Here is a 12,405-nt window from a genome sequence, read left to right on the forward strand (position 1 = left end):
ATTAGATTCATTCTCTGATCCTTTGATTGGATGGACAACATGTCAGTTCATGCTGCAAGAGCTCTCATAGGTTGGAGGACATACTCCGGCAGTTGTCATAATTACTGTGTAAGTCTATGGAAGGGGGTGAGAACCATGAGCCTCCTAGGTTTTGTATTGAAGCAATGTACCCAGAAGAGGACGGAAACTAGTTGACCTCCGGCTACACCATGGTGCTACCCTACAGAGTGCTTTTGAGGCTACTGTAGACCATTGCAAAACAGTGTTTTAATCAATTATTTGGTGACGTTAATATATTTAGTATAGTTTTATCTAAAAAATAATAACTTTGTTAATGTTTCACTATAAAAAATAAATGAAATTCACTAAGGAGGATGGTCCTGAGCATCCACTGTCCCACAGGTCTTTTTTGTTTCTCAGTGTAGCTTCACTCCCCACTGTGACCAGAGGTCGACTTAACATTGAGCACAAATTGATCTCCTTAAAAAAAAAAAAACATTTAAAATGTTGTGACTTGATTTTCAGCATCCTTCATGCAGTGACAGTATTATGTTTGATGGGGCATAATCGTAATTGGAGGTGGCCTCTGGCTCCATCCATTTGGGATTACCTGAGGTCAGAGTGAAACCAAACCAGTAAACTAGGAGGATAATTGTAATGGGATTTAACTAGCAGAGCTCTTGGTAAGACGCTTCAGGAGGGCGGTCACGTGTGCTAGCAAGGCAGAGGTCCTGGGTTTGAGCCTCGGTGTGAGCCGAACAGGAGGAAGTGGTACTCGCTAAGCAAGCAGCGTGACATCCTTTACACCAGCATGACCCCATTCATACCATACACCCTTTTAGTTCTGATGCTAAATGGCTTATCTAGGATCAAACTCTGTAGATCAATAGTTCTTAACCTCAGACTTATCATTACACATTTACTATTAGTTGCTAGTTGTTAACCTATTTCTACTAGGAGCATAGAGGTTAGTTCAACTTTGATTCAAAGTGGCAGGCGTGAAATTATCTGAACTCCATCTGCTACAAACTACCTACAGTTGAAGTTGGAAGTTTACATTTATATTTTTTATTTATTTCACCTTTATTTAACCAGGTAAGCCAGTTGAGAACAAGTTCTCATTTACAACTGCGACCTGGCCAAGATAAAGCAAAGCAGTGCGATAAAAACAACAACACAGAGTTACATATGGGGTAAACAAAACAAAAAGTCAAAACTACAACAGAAAATATATATACAATGTGTGCAAATGTAGCAAGTTATGGAGGTAAGGCAATAAATAGGCTATAGTGCAAAATAATTACAATTAGTATTAACACTGGAATGATATATGTGCAAGAGATGATGTGCAAATAAAGATACTGGGGTGCAAATGAGCAAAATAAATAACAATATAGGGATGAGGTAGTTGGGCGGGCTAATTTCAGATGGGCTGTGTACAGGTGCAGTGATCGGTAAGGTGCTCTGACAACTGATGCTTAAAGTTAGTGAGGGAGATAAGTGTCTCCAGCTTCAGAGATTTTTGCAATTTGTTCCAGTCATTGGCAGCAGAGAACTGGAAGGAATGGCGGCCAAAGGAGGTGTTGGCTTTGGGGATGACCAGTGAGATATACCTGCTGGAGCGCATACTACGGGTGGGTGTTGCTATGGTGACCAATGAGCTAAGATAAGGCGGGGATTTGCCTAGCAGTGATTTATAGATGGCCTGGAGCCAGTGGGTTTGGCGACGAATATGTAGTGAGGACCAGCCAACAAGAGCGTACAGGTCACAGTGGTGGGTAGTATATGGGGCTTTGGTGACAAAACGGATGGCACTGTGATAGACTACATCCAATTTGCTGAGTAGAGTGTTGGAAGCTACATACACCTTAGCCAAATACATTTAAACACAGTTTTTCACAATTCCTGACATTTAATCCTGGTAAAAATTCCCTGTCTTATGTCAGTTAGGATCACCACTTTATTTTAAGAATGTGAAATGTCAGAATAATAGTAGAGAAAATGATTTATTTCAGCTTTTATTTATTTCATCACATTCCCAGTGGGTCAGAAGTTTACATACACAAGTTGGGTGAATTTTGGCCCATTCCTCCTGACAGAACTGGTGTAAGTCAGGTTTGTAGGCCTCGCCTCCTTGCTCGCACACACCTTTTCAGTTCTGCCCACACATTTTCTATAGGGTTGAGGTCAGGGCTTTGTGATGGCCACTCCAATACCTTGACTTTGTTGTCCTTAAGCCATTTTTCCACAACTTTGGAAGTATGCTTGGGGTCATTGTCCATTTGGAAGAGCCATTTGCGACCAAGCTTTAACTTCCTGACTGATGTCTTGAGATGTTGCTTCAATATATCCACATAATTTTCCTTCCTCATGATGCCATCTATTTTGTGAAGTGCACCAGTCCCTCCTGCAGCAAAGCACCCACACAGCATGATGCTGCCACCCCTGTGCTTCACGGTTGGTATGGTGTTTTTTTCGGCTTGCAAGCAACCCCCTTTTTCCTCCAAACATAACGATGGTCATTATGGCCAAACAGTTCTATTTTTGTTTCATCAGACCAGAGGACATTTCTCCAAAAAGTATGATCTTTGTCCCCATGTGCAGTTGCAAACCGTAGTCTGGCTTTTTTATGGCGGTTTTGGAGCAGTGGCTTCTTCCTTGCTGAGCGGCCTTTCAGGTTATGTCAATATAGGACTTGTTTTTACTGTGGATATAGATACTTTTGTACCTGTTTCCTCCAGCATCTTCACAAGGTCCTATATATTGCTGTTGTTCTGGGATTGATTTGCACTTTTCGCACCAAAGTACGTTGATCTCTAGGAGACAGAATGTGTCTCCTTCCTGAGCGGTATGACGGCTGCGTGTTCCCATGGTGTTTATACTTGCGTACTATTGTTTGTACAGATGAATGTGGTACCTTCATGCGATGGGAAATTGCTCCCAAGGATGACCAGACATGTGGAGGTCTACAATTTTTTGTTTTTGAGGTCTTGGCTGATTTCTTTTCATTTTCCCATGGTGTCAAGCAAAGAGGCACTGAGTTTGAAGGTAGGCCTTGAAATACATCCACAGGGACACCTCCAATTGACTCAAATGATGAGTGCAAAAATGACATCATTTTCTGGAATTTTCCAAGCTGTTTAAAGGCACAGTCAACTTATTGTATGTAAACTTCTGACCCACTGGAATTGTGATACAGTGAATTATAAATGAAATAATCTGCCTGTAAACAATTGTTGGAAAAATTACGTGTGTCATGCACAAAGTAGATGTCCTAACCGACTTGCCAAAACTATAGTTTGTTAACAAGACATTTGTGGAGTGGTTGGAAAATGAGTTTTAATGGGCAGTTCAGCCTTTGTCTTGTATTGATTTGTACATAGAATGGTCTGGTGTGACAGTATACGGAAAGTGTTGTTGAATCGACTTAATGGTGGTATTTATTGATGAAGACACAGGTGCACTTGTCTATGCCTGGTACCATTTGTGTCAAGTTGATAAGAGAACAGTGATGTATTGATTTTTGTTTCAATGTGTCACTCATTCTTATCATTTTCGTACATAGTCATTCCGAAACCTTTTATTCGTCAACCTGTTTGGTTCATGTCAGGTTCTGTCACGATCGTTGAGAGACGGGTCAGACCAAGGTGCAGCTTGGTATGCGTACATGTTTATTAATAAGAATAAACACTTAACAAAATAACTAAACGTGAAGCTCAAAACAGTGGCTACACACAACAAGCCAAACACGAGTCAAGATCCCACAACTAAGGTAGGCAACCAGTCTACCTAAGTATGATCCCCAATCAGAGACAACGAGCGACAGCTGCCTCTGATTGGGAATCACACCCGGCCAAACATAGATATACAAATACTAGAATCAAACATAGAAATAGAATAACATAGATCTCAAACTGAACTCACACCCTGACCCAACCAGCAAGAGTTCTCTAGGTCAGGGGCGTGACAGGTTCTAAACAAATACATAACCTTGTGAAAACATTAGTCTGAGAGCATGTTATAGAATCATTGTCAGCACGTCCTAGTGACATGGTTTATTATCTGGTGCAAGAGATTAGCATTAATAGATGTTTCAATGGGTGAACATAGTCGTTTCCAGATAGGGTTAAAACAGTCAGAAGGTCCTACACCTCCTCAGTCCCACTGTCTGAGCAGCCCTTTTATGAGGACCAGGGACATGGCTGCTTTTATGGACCCCATAAATCCTTGCTTTGGGGGCTGTTTCTCAAGCTGTGCGAAATGGAGGAAGGAAGTCCCGGCGATACAGTGTGATCGTGAATCTTCAGACAGATTTCCCACTGACATAAGTATGTAACATCCATCCTTCCTCCTTCGCTCCCTCCACCCTGCAGATCTTTTCTTTGCTCAGAGACAAGGAGCGAGCCAAGGAGCGAGAAAGGCATGCTGTGAGCTGGCCCCAGCCCCAAGGTCGATGAGGGAGATATAATGTCAGTTTCCTTATCAAATCAACTGTGACTCGCTTTCTCTCATTGTTAGTTTTTTCCACTGTTTTCCAACGGTCGAAACATGCAACGTCAGTGCTTCCTTGGAACGTGAGCTGAGGCCTTATCAGTGGGTTTTTTTAGTCAGTTAGCCCCTATGACATCAGTTTCACTTGTCTTAGTCAATGATATCCTCTTCACTACGTCATAGCTGCCCCCCATTAGGAACCTGAATGGCTTTAACAGGGGTTCAAGTGTTCAGTCCTTCCAGCTGTTATTTACTTGAACATGAACCTCCAGACCATCACAAACACCACAGCCACAGGGACTACTCAGTTACCCCTAAATGGGTTGTTTGGGTCATCAGAGCCACAGAGAAGCACCAGTATACCTTGTCTCTGGTTGGCTCTTGAGATTCGGAAGGAGAAACTTCACAAGTGGCTGTAGGTTAAATAAGTACCCTGAGGCACTCAGCACAAATACAAAAAGACCCAAACACTTGGCATGATACTAATCTTATGTCCGTCTCAAGGCCTTTCACTGTCAATAGCTAATGTCTGTCAGTTTGAATTGCAGTCACGTGCAAATCACTACAGTAATGCAGAAGGTTTCTCAGCAAATCTCTGCAGGTGGATTTGACTTGTTTATTTTCATGGGAATTAAGATTTGAAATGTAACGGTAGTGAAATAGTTTAATACTATTAGCTCATGAGTCTCTACTCTCTACCAGCCCCAAACCTCTAGTTAGTAGACCATGGATGATGAATTGCCTAATAACCTGCGAACACATTCATTTCCATTATGGCTTCATAGCTAATTAGCTGCTAATAGGCCTCATACAATGTGCCTTATTCTGAAGTGTTACTTACCAATATCTTTGACACCCACCCTTCCCACCCCCACCCCACCCTCTCCCCTCCCAGCTGGTTGTGGGTTGCCAGGCCCTGCAAACCACCAAACAGTGCTTATGTAATGGTGAGGTGGCATTCGCCGGCCAAATACCTCCTGGCTTTGCGGCGCATGCCGAGATCCTCGGGGACTAATAATTCCCCCTTCAGGGCCAGGTCCCTCCCCTCTCTGGGTTAGTTTTTGGAGGCTGACGCCCCATGTGATTTGAGGACACTCGGCCCAGAGGCTAATTTTGACCACCCTAGCATGGAGTGTGTGGGAAGGGTATGCAGTTCAGACAGCAAGCATAGTGACCCTATGTTTCCTTGGGGTTACATAGTGGCAACTAACTGTTCAGAACTGTCCACAAATCTGGATTTGGAGATTCACTTTGAATCTTCTGGGATAGATCTGATTGTCTGTAAATATAAGTTAGTACATAAATGTTATAATATTAGTTAGATTAAAGAAGATATGCAAACAGATTCCGTATGTTGTTGGACAATTAGTTGTTTTTAGCTGCTTTGAGTTGCAGTTCCCTGTGCTCCTCCCTGAAGCTATTGTGGTCTTATACAGTTTCTTACAGTAACTGACTGCACTACTGCTCAATCAGTAATCCTGCCTAGAAAATAGCTGAAGTTTCTCCTGCCTCAGAGGCAAACCAAAAGCACAGTCATCTGAAGTAAATCAATTTTTCCTAATTGTAACTCAGAATGTACAATGAAGCATTGTTTCTCTACTAATTTAAAAAAGACTGCAATGTTTAACAAAAAAAATTCACAGAGTCTCATCTGTAACCACTGTTCTTAACAGAACCTTAAGGTTCAGACTGGACATGTGGAATTTTAGGAAATCTTTGTACCTCCAATAAGTATGATATGTTACGTTTGGGATGGTTACCAAAGACAGAAGGTTACTTAAGACAGGAACGATTGGAGGGAGGATGGTCGGGGAGGATGGGTGGACGTATACCACGACCGTCTAGCAATCCAAAGGTTGCGTGTTCGAGTCGTGTCAGGGACAACTGTAGCATTTTAGCTAACTCTTCCCCTAACCCTTATTCTAACCTTAACCCAATTCACCTTTTCTGTAAATTCTCCTAACCTTTGTCTTTAGTTCTCCAAACCACCAACGTAAATTCTCCCTGTAACTAACTCTTCCCCTAACCCTTATTCTAACCTTAACCCAATTCACCTAACCTTTTCTGTAAATTCTCCTAACCTTTGTCTTTAGTTCTCCAAACCACCAACGTAAATTATCCCTGTAATTCTCCTTTGTTGTTCTGATGCAACATGCAACCTGGTCTCAGAGAAATATGTATAATACAAGATCATCTAACATGTATAATAAATTACATAAAATCAAATCAAATCAAATTGTCACATGTGCCGAATACAACATGTGTAGACCTTACAGTGAAATGCTTACTTACAGCCCTTAACTAACAATGCAGTTTTAAGAAAAATAAGTGTTAAGTAAAAAATAGATAAGTAAAAAAAAAAAAAAAGAAGAAAAATAACTAATAATTAAAGAGCAGCAGTAAAATAACAGTAGTGAGGCTATATACAGGGGGTACCGGTAGAGAGTCAATGTGAGGGGGCACATTAGTCGAGGTAATTGAGGTAATATGTACATGTAGGTAGAGGTAAAGTGACTATGCATAGATAATAAACAGAGAGTAGCAGCAGCGTAAAAGAGGGGGTGGGGGGACAATGCAAATAGTCCGGGTAGCCATTTGATTAGCTGTTCATGAGTCTTATGGCTTGGTGGTAGAAGCTGTTAAGAAGTATTTTGGACCTTGACTTGACGCTCCGGTACCGCTTGCCGTGCGGTAGCAGAGAGAACAGTCTATGACTTGGGTGGCTGGAGTCTTTTACCATTTTTAGGGCCTTCCTCTGACACCGCCTGGTATAGAGGTCCAGGATGGCAGGAAGCTTGGCCCCAGTGATGTACTGTGCCATACGCACTACCCTCTGTAGTGCCTTGCGTCGGAGGCAGAGCAGTTGCCATAGCAGGCAGTGACGCAACCAGTCAGGATGCTCTCGATGGTGCAGCTGTATAACTTTTTGAGGATCTGAGGACCCATGCCAAATCTTTTCAGTCTCCTGAGGGGGAATAGGCTTGGTCGTGCCCTCTTCACGACTGAGAATAGGGGAGTGCTCGGTCCTCCTTTTCCTGTAGTCCACAATCATCTCCTTTGTCTTGATCACGTTGAGGGAGAGGTTGATATCCTGGCACCACACGGCCAGGTCTCTGACCTCCTCCCTACAGGCTGTCTCATCATTGTCGGTGATCAGGCCTACCACTGTTGTGTCGTCCGCAAACTTAATGATGGTGTTGGAGTCGTGCCTGGCCATGCAGTCATGGGTGAACAGGGAGTACAGGAGGGGACTGAGCACGCACCCCTGAGGGGCCCCCGTGTTGAGGATCAGCGTGGCAGATGTGTTGCTGCCAACCCTTACCACCTGGGGGCGGCCCGTCAGGAAGTCCAGGATCCAGTTGCAGAGGGAGGTGTTTAGTCCCAGGGTCCTTAGCTTGGTGATGAGCTTTGAGGGCACTATGGTGTTGAATGCTGAGCTGTAGTCAATGAACAGCATTCTCACGTAGGTGTTCCTTTTGTCCTGGTGGGAAAGGGCAGTGTGGAGTGCAATAGAGATTGCATCATCTGTGGATCTGTTGGGGAGGTATGTAAATTGGAGTGGGTCTAGGGTTTCTGGGATAATGGTGTTGATGTGAGCCATGACCAGCCTTTCAAAGCACTTCAAGTAATTTAGCTTGTCTGGTAGGGTCGTGTCACTGGGCAGCTTACGGCTGTGCTTCCCTTTGTAGTCTGTAATAGTTTGCAAGCCCTGCCACATCTGATGAGAGTCGGAGCCAGTGTAGTACGATTCAATCATAGTCCTATATTGAGTCATCCAATTAGTATGCTATTGTACGTCCTGGTAAGACGTATGATATTGTACATCCTCTAATTCGTATGATATTGTACGACCGCTATTCCATTCATAATGTAACGTAACATAATGTATCATAGTAAATGGGGGATCAGATTTACTTACCAAATCTTACGAATTGCCCTGAGGTTAGGTTGCAGGGTTGGAGAAAAGGGCATTGGTGTCACTATGACACGGTGTCAATTACCTCAGGTTAAAATAAAATAAAATAAAATAATATGCCATTTAGCAGACGCTTTTATCCAAAGCGACTTACAGTCATGCGTGCATACATTTGTGTGTATGGGGTGGTCCCGGGGATCGAACCCACTACCTTGGCGTTACAAGCGCCGTGCTCTACCAGTTGAGCTACAGAGGACCACAAAATCAATGTGACCTTGAGAAAAAACAGGCTGTTCCTGATAACGATAAAAACTTCCACTCCTTCTAGACAACCACATTATGGCATAGCCTACACACTGTTTTATATAATACTTACAGACTTATTACAATGTACAACATAAGTTATATTTCACACATCTCCACACATCTTCACCTCCCTTTCCTGTTGGCCATAGTGACACATTTTCCCATGTGGCGGGGATAAAATGTTGCCGTTTTAAAGTTAATTTCCTGCCGTTCTACACATTTTGCCATGGCTTATGCTATCTGAGTGACTCAAATATTATAACAAAATCAATGGGGGCCCCATGCCATGACAAAAATACTCCTGAATGCATGATTTGGGGAATTTCTGATTCTCCCTGACTGTCTAGCTTTTATTTAGGTGATAGTTAGTTCTCAAAGATGATCTTATAAGGTCCATTATATTTTCTACATACCTTATATCTGATTTTAGTCAGAAAAAACCCTGTGTGCTCTTGGCATTTTTCTGCCTGAATGTGTTCAACATCACCGTCATCCAATTAAAACCTACTGAGAATTCTCCAAAACCCACAGCCACTTACATAAAAGCTGCTGCTTGGACTGATCTCCTGCTAATGATTCAGGCATAGATCCTATATCCACTCTGTATGCATTGACGAAATCCATTCCCCAAAGCTGCTGTTAAGCCAGCAAGCATTCTCCTTAGTATTGGTTCCTTTGGTGGATATGGACACTAGCCAGGGTCTATAGCCAGGGCACAGGGGCACTTACTGTAAGGCACATTCTCATAGTGCTATTACCTGCCTTGGGCTGAATTCTGACGTTCTCTCATAGCTCCTTGGCACTGTTCTCGTTCTTAAAGATCTTTCCCTCCTAAATCTTGACTTTGTCCTGGTCAAGTTTGGCACAGCAGGACTTGGGTATATTAAACCACAGCTTTGAAAGGCCTAATCAAATGTGAGCAGTGTTTTATTTGAGTTATGGAGCCAGTGAGCTCCCCCCTCCCTTTCACATTCAACAGACAATAAAGCTCAGTTTCCTGTTAGATAAGTCATACTCAAACTAGCAGGTCCAGGAACAGGCGCGGAGTGCACCTCTGTCTATAGGCAGATGAGACCCAATGTTGTTTGGCAAGTCTGTGGTCAGATCGTCATAGCAGCCCACAAGCTACAGTACACTCTACAACTGATATCTCTATTTGGAGCCAGAACAGTGATTTTACACTATTACAGAAATAGTATTTTCTGATGAATACAGCCATTCATTCTTCTTAGACTGTGACCCAACATTTTTACAGTACATTGTTGACGGCCAACTCCATGGAAAACAACTGACAAAAGAGGATCTGTCAATTTCTCCTAAGAAGTGAGCCATCCTCTCTGTATATATAGTGGGGTTGAAATTATTGACACCCTTGATAAAGATGAGCAATAATTATATTACTTTATACTAATACAATTGCTCAGAGAAAGAGATTTTGTTTAACAAGTTATCATTTATTTTCTCAAAAAGTTAGGGGTCAAAATGATTGACACCCCTAAAGATTCTTATAAATAAAGTAGTCAAAAGTTTAGTATTTGTCCCATATTCCTAGCAAACAATGAATACATCAAGCTTGTGACTCTACAAACTTGGATGCATTTGCAGTTCGTTTTGGTTGTGTTTCAGATTATTTTGTGCCCAATAGAAATTAATTGTAAATAATGTATTGTGTCATTTCGGAGTGACTTTTATTATAAATTAGAATAGAATATGTTTCTAACACGTCTACATTAATGTGGATGCTACCATGATTACGGATAATTCTGAATGAATCGTGACTAATGATGAGTAAGAAAGTTAGTGTCAAAGATCATACCCCCAAGACATGCTAACCTCTCACCATTACCAATAACATGGGAGGTTAGCATGTCTTGGGGGTGTGATCTTTGACCCTACCTTTTTGAGAAAAAAAGTATTACTTGTTAAACAAAATCTCTTTCTCTGAGCAATTGTAATAGTATAAAATAATATATAGTTTCCCCAATACTGCTCAGTAATTGAATTATTTATTTTATACAGTCATTATTGCTCATCTTTATCAAGGGTGTCAATAATTTCAGACCCCACTGTAAATAAAGCTTTGAACTATTTTATATAATACGACAGCAGAGCTGGGAATTGCCAGGGACCTCACGATACGATATTATCACAATACTTACGTACCGATACGATATGTATTGTGATTCTCAAGTTCTCACGATAGTAAATGTATTGCGATTCGATAATGTGATTTTATTGCGATTCGATGTTCCAAACGTATTGCTCACCATATGTCTGCTGCAGAGGAACAAGAGAGAGCCATGAGAAAAAGAGTTTTGATCAGTCATGGAAATAAAAGAGCTGAAAAAAATTGGCTCCTTATTTAAAAAGAAGATGGAGAACAAGCTATGAAGGAAAAGTACTGGAGTTTTAGTGCAGGTACAGCCAACTAGCGCAAAAATAATACTGCGATATTGTCAAAACGATACGATACGATATATCGTCAAAAATAATGTCCAGATATGTAACTGTATCGATTAATGCATTACTAGTGTAATGCATTAACACCCCTCAAAACACACACACACACACACACACACACACACACTCTCTTACACATCATCTTCATGGACTTTGCCGATGGAGACCGATCAAAGCTGCAGCAAGTCAAAGTACCAGGCTTTTACTAGAATTGGTGGCAGAGAGCTAGAGGTGGCAATTTCACTGCTTCTGATGGCTGCCTACTAAATAATTTAACTGGCTGGTGTTTGATCACCAAATCCATTCCTGGTGGGTTGAAAGAGATCTAGAGAGATGGAGAGAGTGAGATAGAGAGATTGAGTGAGGAGCCTCGCACAGCTGTTTTTTTTATGTGGGGTTCATTCCTGGATGCGGCGACCCAAAAATAGGTTGTCCAGTGAAGGAAGAAATCAACCCCCTGCTCTCTACCCCCATCACTCCTCCATCCCCCCACCAGCTGCTCCCACTGCCACTCTTACATAAGCTGGGTGTCGTCATTGGACATCCCTCATCAGCCTGGTTCTCTGTGAACTTAGTCCACAAAATGCCCTAGTGTGTGCTGTAAACAGGACAGCCCTCATTCAGGTTGACTTTGGCACCCACTTTGCACTGTCACTGGGCGTTAGTGTCACGATGCCCAGGTGGCAAATTCTACCAATAGTGCTCCTTGTTGTTGTGAGCTTGGCTCCTGGATCAGGACACTTGACTGAGAATGACAGCTTGGTGTTTGTGGACAGAGCAGGCATACAGTAGGACAGCCTGTGTTCTGAGAGGGACAGCAGAGGGCAGTGAGAACTACTGGCCTGATATCACTGCCTTATTGTTGCGTAATCTTTAGAGTGAGTGTGGACAGTTGGCCTCCTGAGAGAGAGAGAGAGCGAGAGAGAGGTCGCTTTGTACTTAAAAGCACCGGCTGGGCTGTTTGTAAAAAAAAAAAAAAACTACACAACACACCCCATCCAGCATTTTGGAAATGCTAACAAAAACAAGCTGCTAAATCTCTCTGAAGCAATCACTTTCCTTTTCACTATAATTGATGCATTCATTTCTGGGAACTATGCTCTTACCCCCTCCAAAAACATTGAAGCTAGAAAACACTTGGTGCCATTAGAGAACTGTTACGCGTCAGTGTTTCCAAGCCCCTAGGGCTGGGGGTGGCAGGTTTCTGGCTTGGCTCAACTCTCTGGTCTCTG

General features: G+C 42.4%; 1 protein-coding gene across 1 annotated transcript in view; it reads left to right on the plus strand.

Moving 5' to 3' along the window:
- Positions 1-12,405, plus strand: part of LOC121551758 (serine/threonine-protein kinase WNK4-like) — a 58,144-nt gene that overhangs the window by 15,471 nt on the left and 30,268 nt on the right. The gene's annotated exons all lie outside the window — the stretch shown is intronic.

The sequence above is a fragment of the Coregonus clupeaformis genome, unplaced genomic scaffold (genome assembly GCF_020615455.1).
Source record: "Coregonus clupeaformis isolate EN_2021a unplaced genomic scaffold, ASM2061545v1 scaf1321, whole genome shotgun sequence".
NCBI lineage: Eukaryota > Metazoa > Chordata > Actinopteri > Salmoniformes > Salmonidae > Coregonus > Coregonus clupeaformis.